Raw genomic sequence first — 11,813 nt, forward strand, 5'->3', positions numbered from 1 at the left:
GAAGGAGGTGCGGAGGAAGATGGTATAGGTTCAAATGTTTCTGGGATAGACGAAGTCTGTTTAGAGTTTTTTGTAGCTTGGAGTTGTGCCAAGGTGGGAGAGGAAGGGTCAGGAACTTCTGACTGTTCAGAGTCATAAGAAAGGTCATAGTATGGAGGAGATGATAAAGTAGATGAGGGAGGTGAAGTGGGTTCATTGAAAAGCAGGGCCTCAGATACGGGGAGAGTTGTGGTTGTGAGGTCAAATTTTTGTAGAGGGGATGAGGATGTGTTAGTTTCAGAGTTGTGAGATTCTGAGGGAGTTGGAATGGAAATAGTTGGTTCAGAGGGAGAATATGTAAGGGGTGGTTGAGGTATGGAAAATGATATTTTCTTAGACCCAGAAGGTAAAGGAGCTTCAGAGAGAGAAGACTTACTTGGAGCGGAGGAGCTCAGAGGCATAGATGGCTGAGTTGCCGAAGGTTCTCCCAGCTTCAGAGTCTTCTTCTTTGACTTCTCAGAGGGCTCTCTCTTCCTCTTCATGAAATTTGGTGGCTGTTCTGGTAGCCAGTCCACAGAGAACTCAAATGCGTCAATACCTTGAGACAACATATCTTGAAGGTAATGAGCAATAACCTTTGAGGGACATATCTTAGAGAAAAGATACAATCCATTTGGTATCTTCCTCTAATCCTTTATAGCTTCCCAGGAGTTGTCCAAGGTTGGTTTGACTAAGACTCTGTCAATGACCCCTATGCTCTTCAGATTTCTGGAATTCAGAGGCTTGCCAACATCCACCGTTACATATTCCATCATGTTAATGGAGATGAGGTGGTCCACCATCCCATTTTCTATTAAGACGTCAGAGATCAGCCTCCCTAGAGGGATGTAGTTTTTGGGCTTCATATTATTTATTGTATCTCTGACTGGGTCCCTTAGATATTTGAAGAGTAAGGAGGGCAAATTCAACTTCATTTCCTTGTGAAGGCCATACATGATGCACTTATGATTTATATTAATGTAGTCAGATGAATTTGACGCTGGAAGATGGTGGATAGTTCCCAGAATAATCTTCAACCAGACCCTCAGATTTTGGTGAAGTTCCTTGTTCTTTGAGGTTTTCCCTTCTGGGTTCTGATTGAATATTGTGGAGATTATTTCCTGGGACATGTATTTTGCCCTAAGGTCGATATTATAGATCCTTCTGCCCCCTTCCTTTTCCATGTCCAGAAGCTTCGTGATGGACTTCTCTATGATAACCATCTTTACCCCCCAGGACATAGGAGACAATGTAGTGGTCGTCAGAGTCTGCAAATCTCCAGAATTACTTCACAAGGAATGTGTATACAGGACCATAAATTCTCTTGAAGTAGTTTCCCCAGCCTTGTTTCTATAATTATTCAGTGAGATCAACACCGTTTCTCTTCAGGTTGTTGAAATCCACCAGCAGTTCACATAATACTTCCAACTTCTCAAATAGTGTGGCAAAATTTATATGAGGGGGAAGGTCATGAACATGGGGTTTTTTATAAGCAGTTATTGAAGTTGTAGCAGTTTGAGTAGTATCCTGTTAAGGAGCTTCAACACGTTGTTCAGCAACATCCATTTGCTGGGAGTATTTATAAACTTGTTGTTGTTGAGTATCCATTTGAAGTTGTAGAAGATGAAGATTATGTATGAGGATGAAGATTGATGAAGTTGCAGAGAAAATTGAGCGTAAGAGGGTTTGTGTGGGTTGTGAGTGAAAAGTGTGAAAGTGTGAAATGTGGTAAGTATATATACCTAACCAAATAACATGCAAAACGACAATGTATATAATGAATAAGGGACAATAATAATTATTCCAGAATTTTGAGTTGACAAGCGTGGGGAGTATTAAATGCAATTAATGATGGTTGTCTAATCCCAAGATTAAGCACACTGCTCGAAGGGATCTCAATAGTTTGACTCTTGAGTTCTAAGCTAGAGAAGCCACATGTTTGAGATACCACATGTTGTTGTATCTGAATTCAGGAATGCCAAGAGATTTTTGACTCAGAGGGATTCTAGCCCAGATAGCATCTAACTTGTAGAAGTATCATAACCAGAACCAGATACATAGCAAATGATTAAGTCATAGCCTATTTTAACATTAAGGAAGCACAAGGATATATTCATTATGGGAAATCTTCCATGTTTAAATGTTTTAGAATAAAGAGAAATTGATCTTCAGTTAAGGGTTTTGTAAAGATATCAGCCTATTGATGGTCTATATCTATGAATTTTAATATTATTACCCCTTTCTGAACATAGTCTTTGATAAAATGATGTTTAATTTCTATGTGCTTCGCTCTAGAATGTAAAATTGGATTCTTACTTAAACATATAGAATCAGTATTGTCACAAAAGATAGAGATGTTACTCTCATATATATGAAAGTCCTTAAGCTAATTCTTCATCCAGAGCATCTGACTACTGCATAGTGAAGCTGAAATGTATTCTGCTTCTGCAGTTGATAGTGCAATGGTTGATTGTCTTTTGCTATCCCATGAAATGAGGTTTCCTCCTAGAAACTGATAGTTCCCATATGTGCTTTTGTGTTCCAATCTGTCTCCAGTATAATCTGCATCATAATACCCAGAAAGCCTATACTCTGATATTTTCTTGTACATCAGGCCCAAGTTAGGTGTTCCTTTCAGGTACCTTAGGATTCTCTTAACAACAGTTAAGTGAGATTCCCTTGGATCTGACTAAAATCTGGAACATACACACATGCTGAATAATATATCTGGACGCGTAGCAGTCAGATAGAGAAGAGAACCTATCATACCACGATAGAGTTTCTGACAAACCTTTTGACTTACCCCTTCTTCCTCCAGAATGCACGTAGGGTGCATGGGAGTCTTTGATGATTTTCTTTCTAACATTTCAAACTTCTTCATAATGTATTTTATGTATTTGCTTTGATATACATAAGTAACATCTGATGTTTGATTGATTTGAATCCCCAAAAAGAACTTTAGTTCTTGCATCAGACTCATTTCAAATTCAGCCTGTATTAGCTCAGAAAATTCTTGACAGATAGAGGGGTTAGCAGAACCAAAAATTATGTCATCAACGTATATCTGACAAATCATAAGGTCGTTTATGATGTTTTTACAGAAGAGAGTAGAGTCCACTTTGCCTCTAATAAAATCATTTTCCAGAAGAAAAGAAGTTAGTCTTTCATACCAAGCTCTAGGAGCTTGTTTCAGACCATAAAGATATTTTTTCAGTTTAAAAATATGTTCTGGACATTTTGAGTTTTCAAAACCAGGAGGCTGATGAACAAACACCTCTTCAGAAATATATCCATTCAGAAACGTACTTTTGACATCCATCTGATATAATTTAATACAACAAAAGATACAAGTAGATGAATAGATTTTAACCTGGCGACTAGAGCAAAGGTTTCATTGTAGTCAATACCTTCCTGTTGACTATAACCTTATGCTACCATCCATACTTTATTTTTGACCACTTAACCCTTTTAATTGAGTTTGTGTATGTATACCCATTTGATTCCAATCACACGGGTTCCCTTGGGTCTTGGTACAAGATCCCAAACATCGTTCTTTGCAAATTAATCAAGTTCTTCTTTCATTTCCAGAATCCATTCTTTGTCTTGAAGAGCTTCTTCACAGGATGTTGGCTCTATTAGAGATACTAGTCTCATAAGTGTTTCTTCAGAAGCTTTGAATGTTGATCTTGTTCTGATAGGTTCATCCTTGTTTACCAGAATCAGTTCTTCAGAAATATTCAGTCTATTTCTTGATCTTTTCTGAGTGATTAAGACTTCAGGTGCTTATGACGTTTCCTTTTCCACTTCTTCAGATTCTTTGGTTTTTTCGTCATAACCTGCAAGAGTTATTTCCAAATATGCAAAATTCTCAAATAGCTTTGACTTTTCAGAGTCAAGCTTATCATCAAATCTGACATGTATTAATTCTTCCACAATTTGTGCTTCTGTATTGTATACTCTATAGTCTTTAGAGCATTATGAGTATCCCAACATAATACACTTTTGTGCTTTATAGTCAAACTTGTTCAGATTATCTTTAGTATTCAGAATAAAACAAGAACATCCAAAAGGATGAAAATAAGAAATGTTGGTTTGTCCTCCCTTACACCGTTCATAAGGAGTCTTCTCCAGAATAGTTCTAATAGAGATTCTATTCTGAATGTAACACGATGTATTCACAACTTCAGCACATAAGTGCTTTTGTTTCATTGATCATGGTTTTAGCCATTTCTTGGAGGGTCATATTCTTCCTTTTTATAACTCTATTTTGTTGTGGAGTTCTTGGAAAGGAGAAATCATGGGATATTCCATTAGAGTCAAAATGTTTTTCAAAAAGTTTATTTTTGAATTCACCACCATGATCACTTCTGACTCTGATGATTTTAGAGTCAAATTCATTTTATACTTTTGAGCAGAAACTAGTGAACACATAATGTGACTCATTCTTGTGTCTTAGGAATTTTACCCATGTCCAAAGACTATAATCATCAACAATGACGAGTACATACTTCTTACCATTGGCTGGAGCTGTCTTAACAGGTCCAAACAAGTCAATGTGTAAAAGTTCCAGAGGCTTAGAGGTAGAAATAACATTTTTAGTTTTTTAAATTTATTTTAGAAAATTTTCCTTTCTGACATACCTCACAAAGAGCATCTGAAGAAAACTTCAGCTTAGGTAGGCCTCTGACTAACTCAAGTTTATTTAGCTGAGAAATCCTCCTCAAGCTAATGTGACCCAAGCGTTTATGCCACACCCATTGCTCTTCATTTACAGACATTAAACATTTTACATTTTGATCTTTTAAATATGAAAGCTTAATTTTCTAAATGTTGTTCTTTCTCTTACCAGTGAAAAGGACTGTTCCATTTTTCTGATTAACAACTTTGCACGTTTTTTTATTAAAGATTATATCATAAGTGTTATCACTTAATTGACTTATGGATAACAAGTTATGCATTAATCCTTCAACATAAAGGATATCAGAAATAGAGGGAAGAGATCCATTACCAACTATTTTAGATCCTCTAATTCTTCCTTTCTGATTTCCTCCAAAGCCTACGAAACCAGTGTCTTTAAGTTCTAGGCTTTGGAACATATGTTTTCTTCCCGTCATGTGTCACGAGCATCTAGAGTCCAGGTACCATGGTTGGTGTTTTAACTTTTCTTCATAATATATCTGCAACATATACTATTGTATATTTTGGTACCCAGAATCTTTTGGGTCCTTTATGATTAGTTCTCCCAGAGTTTCTGACAACTTTGGGTTTTCTTGCATTATTGAATTTCTGTGTTTGTGCATGTGTGTAATGATAAGAAAAAGGAGATTTCAGTTTGTTTTTTGCAGAAGGTTTTAAATCATCTTCATCAGAGTCATATCTAATTCCTCCTTTCTTATTGTGACTAACACCATAAATCATAGAAGCCATTTTGCTTTTTTCAAGTCCACTGTTCAGGAATTTTTGAAAAGCCTTTTCATATTTACATATGATGGTGTCAGAAGTGGATGGGGCTTTAGAAAGAGTTTCTTCAAGTTTTAAACATTTTTTGGTTGAGAATTCATTTTCCTTTTCAAGAATAAATTTGTTTTCTTTATGTTCAGAAACTTATTTCTCAAGCTTATCACACTCTTCAATAGTTTCTTCATGTACCCTTTTTAGGATCTTGAATTTCTGTCGGAGCTTCTAATAAAAGCTTAGAGATTCTGATAAACAGGCTTCCAGATCAAAACGAGAAAAATCAGAGAATACCTCTTCAGAGTCTGATTCCTTTTCAGATGAACTTTCAGAAGTGGTTGCCATGTGTCATACGGTGAACTGACTTGGGGTATTTTGCTTTTTATCGCAATGTCGCGGATAGCAAGAGTCGCCACCGACTTTTCTTTTATCCAATAAGGAAAGGTGGAAAAGAACAGGAAAGACCTCAATAGATTTTGGGTTCGGGAGGTACATTATACAAAGGGAAGGTATTAGTACCCTTTGTATCCATGGTTATCCATGGGCTCTTAATTGCTGGATCACTTATATTTTTGTCTGAAAAGTGTTGGTGAATTGTTTAAAAATGTTTCGAAAAGAGAGTTTAACTTTGTAATGATTCTCGTATGAATTTATACAAAGTATTTATCTCGTTTGATTTTGAAAAAAACAGTTTAGAAAAATATAACTTGGTAATGATTCTAGTATGAATGTATACCAAGTGGTGATTTTCTAGGACTTGCAAAGTGTGAGGGGTGGAAAATGTTTTAGGTTATGATCCAGTAATTGAGAGTTATACCTTCCTAAGGTCGTTATGGGCATTTCCTATCCTTATGAGGGTAAAACTGTCCTTACTATTGAGAAGTAAGTAGTTTTATCCTTTGGATGTAAAAGGGTCATTGTAGGGTCATCGATAGGTCATTGAAGGCAACAGTTGTAAGGATACCTTAGCATTCGAAGGGACGATCATCATTTAACCGTAGGCTACACCGAAGGGTCATCGAGGGACAAAATCGTATTTTCGAAGGCAACATCCGAGGGACCATGATTTATTTTATGATGATTTAACCGAAGGGTCTTTGCTAAGTGTATCCCTACATTCGCGGGACACGACCGTTATACCGTAATACCGTAGGGCAGCAAAGAGAGGTCCAAGATCACATATTTAAAGGCCGTATTTTACAATCAATTAGGCAATTAGGATGAATCTCCACATTAAAATCAATACATTAAAATCAGCTAAGTAATTGAGGGTGGATCTCCACATTAAAATTAATACATTAAAATTAATTAGGTAATTTAGGGTGAAACTCCACAAAGGGCATCCCACAAATAAAGTGGAATACCTATCTAGCTAGCTTTCCCGGCGATGTGTGAACCTTTGCAAAACTCAACAAACATGTCAGAATACCAAATCAGGGTGCAATCGAGAATTATACCACAAAAGAAACCAGAACAGCAGTAGGGTCAGATAAACAATGCATGGCTATGATAAAAACATGACAGGTGGGCCAAAGTCAGAACAGAAAAGTCGGCTGCTGTCGCGTTCGCTCCTGCTTCGCCTAGCGAAGTCTTAGCGAACACTCGTTGCATGCTCACTTAGCGATGTGCTAGCGAGCGGCTGCGGATTCCGGTTTTAATAACGATATAATGGCAGCAAGCTTCACACCTTATAGCATTCATTACAGAGATTATGTGGTTAGACATTCAGATGTTCATGCATACTTAAATTCATATGTAAAACTTAAGATAGTTTCATAAATTCAATCATGATACCATGTGCAAATTAAGAACATAAGGTAGTAATAGCAATGCCAACCTGTTTGTAATCGAATTGTAACCTTGAATTGGCCGAGCGGATCGAATTGAGCGGAAGTGACCTTGCTGCCGCCGGCTTTTCCTTCAGGGTTTCCTGTCTGTGAGCGCTAGGGTTTGCTTGCTAGGGTCCTCCTTTCGTCCTTTTTCGTCCTCTTTCGTCCTCCTTCTTTCTGACTGGAGTTGTGGTATTTATAATGCCTTTTTTTCATGACCTAATGGGCTCAGAGTGAAGCCCAGAATTTTCTGTTATCTGTCAGCTTCGCTAGGCGAGCGTGCAGCGAACATTCGCTAGGCGAAGGATTTGCTCGCCTAGCGAGCAGGCTAGTTTGGGCCATTTTCTGGATTGGGCCACTCGTGAGCTGGGCCTTTGTTCCTTTAAGATCAGTGTCAAAAAAATGAGTCGGAGTGCCCTGAAAAATGTCTTGAAATATTAATGGGCAAATTTTGGGGTATGACAGCTGCCCCTGTTCAATATTCTTGAACCGAGAGAGTCAGAATGGTATGTACGCCATTCGTGGTCTGGAGGTGGAAGGTTATTGAACACTTAGGATGCCCTAAAAATTTGCACTTGTCAATTAGTTAGTCTTGATGGAGATGGGTTTAAAGATGCCATCTAGGAAGTTTGATGATGAGAGCTTCAGAGTACGTCGTACGTTAGAAGATATCTGAAGTCATGGGTGTCACTGGGTCATACGCTAGACCGTATAGTGAGTCATTCATTAGGCCGTCGACTTTACTGGGGAGTTAGAATGGGTCATACGCCGCTGGGGATAATAGATCAGAATGGATCATACGCTAGATCGTATCTGAGTTGCAGAATGGGCCGTCTGTTAGGCTGTATCTGACGAAAAGTAGTCGTACGCTAGACTACACCTCGGGATGTACCGTATGCTAGGTAGTATCTTAGGAATGAAGATCCGAATGGGTCGTACGCTAGACCGTATTGTTGGAGGAGTAATATGTTGTGCCGAATCAAAATGAGATAAGAATCTGAATGAGTCATACACTGCTGGGGATAAAGGATCAGAATGGATCGTACGCTAGATCGTATCTGAGTTGCGGAACGAGCCGTCCGTTAGGCTGTATCGTTACTGGGGGTGAAGGATCAGAATGGATCGTATGCTAGATCGTATCTGAGTTGTAGACTGAGCCGTCCGTTAGGCTGTACCTGATGATGAAAGGGGGTAGTCATACGCCAGACTACACTTCAGAATGTACCATACACTAGGTAGCATTTGGGGCCTTGAAGGTCCAAATGGGTCGTATGCTAGACCGTATTGGAGTTGTTGAAGGTCGGAATGGATCGTACGTTAGATCGCATCTGAGTTGAAAGAGTCATATGTTGAGCTGAATCAGAATGAACCGTACGCTAGGCTATATCTGATAGTATTTGTATATGTTGTATTTGCAATAAATGTCTGGGATGGGCTTATAGATGCCATCGTTAGGAGGATGTCAGAATGAATGTTGACATGGAGTATATCTGAAAGATGTAGTTGAATCCTGAACGTAATTGATGAGGATGTCCGTCTGAATGGACCTTTGTTTTGACTGTATCAGGGGAATAATTAACCTGAAAAATAAAGTTAGCTTCATGCCATGTCATGATGCATGAGATGTTTTATGCTTTCGAAAATAACTGCGAACGATGTATGCATGCGTATGCTGTGAAATGATGCAATGAATGAATTATGCATCTGAAAAGTTCTTCCAGAGGACTCTACTGGGGAAAACAAATCTCAATCTTCTGGTTGGGAGATACTGGTATCGATGACCCTTTCTTAGCCGGGGATGCTTGATTTCTGTCTGATGGTAGAAATGTTCAACAGAAGCCTGGCTGGGGGTGGAAGAGATGACCCATTTGTCTAGTAATGCCACTCTCTTCTGGGAATGACTGGCTTTGCTGGGGGATAGGATTAGCAACGGATTCATTGGAAAGCATGATTAGACCTTCTCCTCGATCCTGAAGTCTAGTAGTAATCACTATTTCTATTTTATGCACGCATTTTTGGTAAACATCGATCATATCCAAATGCATATATTAATTCGAATTAAATCAATGGACGCTTATGCAAACAAAACAGAGAAAGTAAAACAGAAGCATTTTTTTTGAAACTAAAATTATATTGATTTCGAAAGAGGGCCTATAAACAGGCAATTTGTGTACAAGGAGACAAAAATCCTAGTAAGAGGAAATTGTCAAGAAAACAAAGAGAAAGCTATGCCGAAAACGTCCTATTGACCTTAATTCCCCTACTGCCATTATGTCTTCAAGCCTCTCATCTCCTGCTGTCGGATAGAAGTGATTAGCTTGTTCAGTCCTTTGAACTTGGATGAAGTTGTCTGAGAACGGGACATAGTCATACGCTTTGATCCCTAATTTTTGCCTGGACCGCCTTTTCAGGTTTTCAATCCACCAGGATACCCCTTTTTGCCCAAGCCGCCTTCTCAGGTTTTCGACTTGCCGGGTGCACATTTTTTTATGTTTATCCCTAATTTTTGCCCGAACCTTTTTGGTTTGCCGGGATGCCCTTACTTTTGCCTAGGTACGTCGACCTAGCAGGTCTCTTTTATGCGTAGTATTTTTTGACTATGTCTGCGTTCACGGGATGCGGGAAGTCTTCGCCGTCCATTGTAGCTAGTATCATGGCTCCACCAGAGAATACCTTCTTAACTACAAACAGCCCTTCGTACGTGGGAATCCATTTGCCTCTGGGATCACCCTGTGGTAGAATGATACGCTTTATTACCAAATCGCCAATTCGATATACCTGTCTCTTGACTCTTTTGTTAAATGCCTGGGTCATGCGCTTCTGATATATCTGTCCATGACACACAGCCGCAAGTCTCTTCTCATCGATCAAGTTTATCTGGTCGAGTCGAGTCTGAATCCATTCATCTTCATCTAAGCCCGCCTCTTTTATGATTCTTAGAGAGGGAATCTGAACTTCCACTGGTAAAACGGCTTCCATTCCATAGACTAAAGAGAAAGGAGTTGCTCCTGTCGAAGTGCGTACTGAAGTGCGATAACCGTGAAGAGCAAACGGTAACATCTCATGCCAGTCTTTGTACGTCACCGTCATCTTTTGGATGATCTTCTTGATATTCTTATTAGCAGCCTCCACGGCACCGTTCATCTTTGGCCGGTACGGAGAAGAGTTATGGTGTTTTATCTTGAACTGCGTCCAGAGTTCAATAATCATCTTGTTGTTCAAATTAGTACCATTGTCAGTAATAATTCTTTCAGGGATGCCATATCGACAAATGAGATTATTCTTGATGAATCGTGCCACCACATTCTTGGTGACAGAAGCGAATGAGGCGGCCTCTACCCACTTTGTAAAGTAATCAATAGCAACAAGGATGAAACGATGCCCATTAGAAGCAGTAGGTTTAATCTCTCCAATCATATCAATGCCCCACATTGCAAAGGGCCAAGGTGCTGTCAACACGTTCAATGGAGCAGGAGGCACATGTACTTTATCCGCATATATCTGGCACTTGTGACAGGTTCTGGAGTGATGATGGCAATCAGCTTCTATGGTAGACCAATAATACCCTGATCTCAGAATCTTCTTGGCCATCGTATGCCCACTAGAATGAGTCCCAAAAATACCATCATGCATGTCTTCCATAATCTTTTCTGCTTCCTTTTTATCCACACAGCGAAGCAAAGTCGAATCATGATTACGTTTGTATAATAATCCATTACTCAAAAAGAATTTAGCGGAGAACTTCCTCAGAAATTTTCTGTCATTGATAGATGCCTCTTCAGGGTATTCCTGAGTTTCCAAATATCTTTTTACTTCGTGGAACCAAGGTTTCTCCTCTACTCCATCAGTGTTAAGTTCATAACAATACGCTGGTTCATCTAACCGTTCAATGGTGATCATGGGAGCTTCGCTGCCCCATCTGACTCTGAACATAGATGACATGGTAGCCAATGCGTCTGCCAACTGATTCTCTTCTCGTGGAATGTGTTCGAATGTAATCTCTTCGAAGTATGGGATTAATGTTAACACCCACTCTCGATAAGGGATGAGATTCGGATGTTTAGTGTCCCATTCTCCTTTGATCTGACTGACTACTAGGGCCGAGTCTTCATACACCCTCAAAAACTTGATTCTCAGGTCTATAGCAGCCTTAAGTCCCAAAATACATGCTTCGTACTCAGCCATATTGTTGGTGCAATCAAAGCATAGTCTGGCAGTGAAGGGCGTATGGCAACCCCGGGGAGATATAATTACAACACCAACACCGTTGCCCAATGCATTAGAAGATCCATCGAAAACCATAGTCCATCGGGATCCAAGTTCGGGTCTTTCATCCGGTCCATGTTCTTCCTGATCAGTAACAAGCATGACATCTTCATCCGGGAACTCAAAATTCATAGATTGGTAATCATTCACCGCTTGATGAGCCAAATGATCGGCTAGCACGCTTCCTTTGATTGCTTTCTGGGTAGTATACTGGATGTCATACTCTGTTAAAATCATCTGCCATCT

The sequence above is a fragment of the Lathyrus oleraceus genome, chromosome 4 (assembly GCF_024323335.1).
Source record: "Lathyrus oleraceus cultivar Zhongwan6 chromosome 4, CAAS_Psat_ZW6_1.0, whole genome shotgun sequence".
In the NCBI taxonomy this organism is placed as follows: Eukaryota; Viridiplantae; Streptophyta; class Magnoliopsida; order Fabales; family Fabaceae; genus Lathyrus; species Lathyrus oleraceus.